Raw genomic sequence first — 6018 nt, 5'->3', positions numbered from 1 at the left:
CACGCTACTCTCCCTTGCCACCTCGGTTTCATTCATCAAAAGGTATGAAGCATTTGAATTTTGGCATTGCTGGGTGTGTGTTTCTTTACAGTCAGGGAAACTATGCAGTACTCTGCTGCAGCAAGGGAGTTTTCCCCACCCTTTAGAATTTTTAACTGCCTATACTAAAGTTCTTCTTACACGTACATGTAGCAAACTTTATTCGCAAACATCTTATATGAAGAAAGGATACCAATTTGAAAAATAGAAAAGACCCATGAAACAACAGGGACATTGCTGTGGAGACAGGATATTACTGCGGGTTCGTCTTAAGTGGCACAATAGGTGTAATTTTAAAAAAATTAAACCAAGCTTTGAAGAAGATGCATAAAATAGCACACATGTAGAAAGGGAGAATGGGACGCGGGTGGCGCTGTGGGTTAAACCACAGAGCCTAGGACTTGCCAATCAGAAGGTTGCTGGTTCGAATCCCCACGACAGGGTGAGCTCCCGTTGCTCAGTCCCTGCTCCTGCCAACCTAGCAGTTCGAAAGCACATCAAAGTGCAAGTAAATAGGTACCGCTCCAGTGGGAAGGTAAACGGCGTTTCTGTGTGCTGCTCTGGTGCACCAGAAGTGGCTTAGTCATGCTGGCCACATGACCCGGAAACTGTACGCCGGCTCCCTCGGCCAATAAAGCGAGATGAGCGCTGCCACCCCAGAGTTGGTCACGACTGGACCTAATGGTCAGGGGTCCCTTTATCTTTACCTAGAAAGGGAGGGTGGTGTAACTAGACGCTAGTGTCATGATGGACACTATCCAATACGTGCCCATAAGGTTCCTGCGACCATAACACACATAAATATTCCAAAGAAAGCGTTGGGAGGGATGGAGGAAAATCACAGCAATTCAATACTGTGGTTTGAGCTCTAGCAAATTAGTCCATGCAGTGAACCACATTGCAGGGCAGGATTGCCTGCCAAATACACTAATTCAAACTGCCCAATCATGGGCACCTGAAGGGGTGGAGCCTTGCTGGCAGACCATGAAATGAATGCTTCCACTCTGGTCCACCGGCTACACTGAAAAGCTGACTCGTGGAGTCATCAAGGTCTTGGGTGAATTAGTGCATCACCCAGACCAAAGAATAGGTGCATACTCAGGGTACCCCATTAGAGGGGTCTAGGTGGAAGTCTCTGTCCAAAAGCCAAGCGTGGGGCAAACAGGCCATAGAGTTTCCCACAGTGACCTGGGGATGGCCACCTCTGTAGATTGGCATCTTGGGGAGGCCACAATCCTTGGCAGAACCCTGTAAAAAAATTCAGCCCTCTGGCAGGAGGTTGAAATGGATAGATACCCAACGCCTTAGCCGAAGTCCACCAACATCTGAAATCAATAAAGTTGCAACTATTTTTATCCCATGTAGTTGTCTTGTCAAGTTTGTTCATTTGCACCTTAGCCATAGCCTCTGCACAGGGAAAGGTGGTGCTGTGACTGGGACCGCAATGTCCTAGGGCATTTTTCTATGTCTGGTGAATATAGGCTATATAGAAAGCTTTCTAAATCGCAGGGTTGGTCAGCTGTTTTATGAGCTGAGATGGCTGTAGATTGTGTGTGCGCGAACTATAACAGTCACAGTGAAAGCAAGGGTTATTAGAACAGGCAGAAAAGGCACTGATCCTGTACCAGATTCCCCAAAAGCAACGGGTGCAGCCTTCCTACCCAAGACTCAAGAGCAGTTTTGGCTAACTCCAGTTTAAAACTGACAAGGTGCTCTCTCACACCTTTCAAACTCAGATTGCCTCTAGCTGTTCCTGTCCCATTCTCAAACTCTGAGGGGCAACGCATCCCAGAGACTGCAAAAAGACCCCAGGTCATTAAGAGCCATTCAGCTCCTTTTTTAAAAAAGGTGACTCATACTTGAAGCAAAACCATAGTATTGGGCCTACTCACAATGAGTGTGAGAAAGAGATCTGGACCCCTTATTTTAAAAAAGTGAAGGGGGCAGCACTGAAGCAGCAACACTAATCAATAAAACCTTTAGCACCTCACAATGAACTAGCCCATCTGTTCATAGAAAAGCATCACAAATTTAGAAAGCTGTGAACCGTGTACTGAAAACAGCAAGCCTCGTTCAATCAGGGCCTCATTCATTCACCACAGACTGAAGCAGCTGACGTAAGCTTTTGTGACTACGTTATGCCCTCCTTAAAACACACACATAGTCCACCACAACTATAATCCTATGTACCATAGCCTACTGACGTCCCCCACTTTTCAACAAAATGTTAAGATAGAGCAAAGTATTGTGAGATGCTGCCATCTATTCACTGGATAATGTAATAACTGTTGAAACAGACAAACAAAGGGGAGCAGTTTTTACTCGCCTATCTATCCACTAGCAACAAACTCAGGGTTGTATTTGCACAACCAAGCCTAAGAGTCAAGTCTTATTTTATTTACGCAGGCTTTGATCCAAATATATCTTTCACAAGTGTGTGCTGCAACCTGGGGGAAGACGCACACCACAAGAAATATGTTCAGAATTGTTGACATCACATCGAACATTGCTAAGCCTATTTGCTGAAGAGGACCAGCTCTGCAAAAGGTTCTAAAATCCAGGAATGGTCCAGATTGCTTGCACTGGTTTACTGAGTGTTGAGGACCGCTGAAAAGAGGGGGGAAAGCTGAATTCTGTTGTAGTGTGGGAACGTATTTTAATACTCAGTAGCATGACTGTAATGAACTGAGTAGATTATACTTGCTATAAAATCTTATCCCCTTTAATTATACTTCCCAGATCCGCATCGTGACTTTTTAGGTAAGGTAAAGGACCCCTGGACAGTAAAGTCCAGTCAAAAGCGACTATGGGGTGTGGCACTCATCTCGCTTTTCAGGCCAAGGCAGCTGGCGTTTTGTCCACAGACAGCTTTCCAGGTCATGTGGCCAGCATGACTAAATCGCAGAGCGCACGCAAAAGCCATTTTTCCGCCACAGCGGTACCTATTTATCTACTTACACTGGTGTGCTTTATAACTGCTAGGTTGCAGAAGCTGGGACACAGCAACGGGAGCTCACCACTGTCGTGCAGATTCAAGTTGTTGACTTTACGATCATCAAGCCCAAAAGGCTCAGTGGTTTAGACCACAGCACCACCTGCATCCCTTTTTAGAATCCACATCCTACAACGACCCTTCTGAAACATCATTAATTGAAGCCAGCTAGTTATTCCTATATAAGTAACTCCACCTAAGTCATAGGTAGGCAAACTAAGGCCCGGGGGCTGGATCCGGCCCAATCGCCTTCTAAATCCGGTCCGCGGACGGTCCGGCAATCAGCGTGTTTTTACATGAGTAGAATGTGTCCTTTTATTTAAAATGCATCTCTGGGTTATTTGTGGGGCGTAGGAATTGGTTTATTCCCTCCCCCCCCCAAAATGTATATAGTCTGGCCCCCCACAAGGTCTGAGGGACAGTGGACCGGCCCCCTGCTGAAAAGGTTTGCTGACCCCTGACCTAAGATATCTGAAAGGCCCTGATTCAGAGTGTCTTTGGTGCCACAGACAGGAACCTACACATGTAATAATCTTTCTAGTAGTGAAGCAGTCATACCTGAAATGGGAGGATAAGATGCTTATGTGGAAACAATAACAAAGAAAACAAAACAATTGGGGATACCTAGGGCAGGATTTCTGGAGTCCAGTGATCAGAAATATTTGCATTGCAGGGGTTGGACTAGATGACCCTTGTGTTCCTTCCAATGCTATGATTCTATGTCTTTGGAAATCTACACACCCTAGAGATTGGGTGGAGAGCAAAGCAATTATAAATATAGTTTGTTTGTTTGTTTGTTAGGTGCTTCAGCCACTCCAAAAGAATGGTGTTTATAGACTGTGGGATAATGAGCCTCATATAGCCAACATGCTTAAGTCTAATTAATGCATGAAGGGGTTAAAACCATAGAGTAAGCTGTCCTGCCAGACTTAGCTATGTCCACTTCCCTTACCTTGGGGGAAAATAGATAATCTATCCTATTGTTCCCCCTCAATTTCAATGTGTGAAGAGGCTTGAGCTGGTTGCTCCACCTGAGACCGCAAGCCACCCTTGAGTTCCTATACCAATAATTTAGGAACTTGCACTACTGTTCAGGGAAGTTTTTAATGTGTGATATTTTAGTGTATTTTGGTTTCTGTGGAAGCCACCCAGAGTGGCTGGGGAAACCCGGCCAGATGGGCGGGGTACAAATAATAAATTATTATTATACTTTGTAAGTAAACTAAGTTTTACTGCCTGTGCAACTTTTTCTGAACACTGTATGCAAAAGAACATGAATATGACCTTTGGAGAATTTCTAAGTAAACCATTTTTAGCTTACCAAACATGGTCTTTTTTCTATGCTAGTGAAGAAGGAAGCTTTGGAACTCACCTGAAATGGCATATTTTAAAGGTCTAACAGCAGACATTTCCATGCTTTACTTTGCTCCATGTATTGTAATTTTTAATCTCTGCTGGGGTCTTCTCATCAAAGAATACTTGTCCCAGACTTGGCTCTTGAGATCCACGAATTCTAAATTGCACCAACATAGATAGCTCTGAAAAACTTGCAATGTGACCTGTAATTTTCTTAGTGTATTTACATGCAGTGCTTTTTTTCGTGTGTGTGTGTGTGTGAGAGAGAGACGCATACTCCTAAAGGAAATTGAGAGTACCCTTAAACATTTTTAAAGTAAAAAAAGCACTGTTTATATGTATTTATTTCCCCAACATTTCTTTCTGTCAACACTTGATTAAGCGACCTGAAGGAAATTTAGTAACAGTTTACAGAAGTCAGTTAACAGGCTTGAAAACTGTTTTTAAAACTTGCCATTTTCAGTGGCCTGGACTGCCCAATCATTTGAGATCAGAAAACTAGCTTATATGGCTTTCATCAGAGTGAACACACACACACAAATATCACTGTATCAGCACTCAGATGATGGGACCATAAGGCTGTCTTTACACATGGCCCATTCCAGCTAAAAACAAGTTACTTACCTGTAATCATTATGCAAGTGGTTGTCTAAGGTTCTCTTGCAGTTTCCTCGAGAGAAGTCAGTGATCACCCGTGCATTAACGTTACTGATTGGGTGAAGGTCAAGAAGCAGTGAGTGTGAAAGAGCAAATGGACAGGGGGATCATTAAATAATTGCTGACTAAGTTGATGGGAGTTTGGCTGTATCTTAGAGAAGGTAAGTTTGACCCAGGAACCCAACACTGAACTGAGTTGGTCAAGGTGAGTTTTCTGGATGTAGCAACGGATGGAACTGAGTGTGGTAAGCCGCAATGAAGGATGCTTTCTACTGAAGGTTACAGTTAGAAGCACCACTTACTTGGCTCAAAAAAATCAGTTCTTTTCACTCACTCAACCAGTGTTCCCCAACCTTGGGCCTCCAGCTGTTTTTGGACTACAACTCCCATCATCCCTCGCTAGCAAGACCAGTGGTCTAGGATGATGGGAATTGTAGTCCAAAAACAGCTGGAGGCCCAAGGTTGGGGAACACTGCACTCAGCTATTCAAATCAAAGTTAAAAACCACACCCTGTTTTGACCGTTCCCCTTGCGCGGTCAAGCAATCCAGTCCGCCCCTCCTTCTCCAAGCATCCCTAACCTTCTGCTCTCTTATTGTCTCCCCATCAGACCCAAGAGTAAAAAGGTAAAGGACCCCTGGACGGGTAAGTCTAGTCAAAGGCGACTATGGGGTTGCAGCGCTCATCTCGCTTTCAGGCCGAGGGAGCCGGCGTTTGTCCACATACAGCTTTCCAGGTCATGTGGCCAGCAGGACTAAACCGCTTCTGGTGCAACGGGACACTGTGACAGAAACCAGAACGCATGGAAACGCCGTTTACCTTCCCGCTGCAGCAGTACCTATATATCTACTTGCACTGGTATGCTTTTGAACTGCCAGGTTGGCAGGAGCTGGGGCAGAGCAACGGGAGCTCACTCCGTTTCGAGGATTCGAACCGCCGACCTTCCGATCAGCAAGCTCAAGAGGCTCAGTGGTT

Source organism: Podarcis muralis, chromosome 10, assembly GCF_964188315.1.
Source record: "Podarcis muralis chromosome 10, rPodMur119.hap1.1, whole genome shotgun sequence".
Lineage (NCBI taxonomy): Eukaryota > Metazoa > Chordata > Lepidosauria > Squamata > Lacertidae > Podarcis > Podarcis muralis.
The sequence above is the reverse complement of the archived record's forward strand: the minus strand, read 5'-3'. Positions refer to the sequence as shown.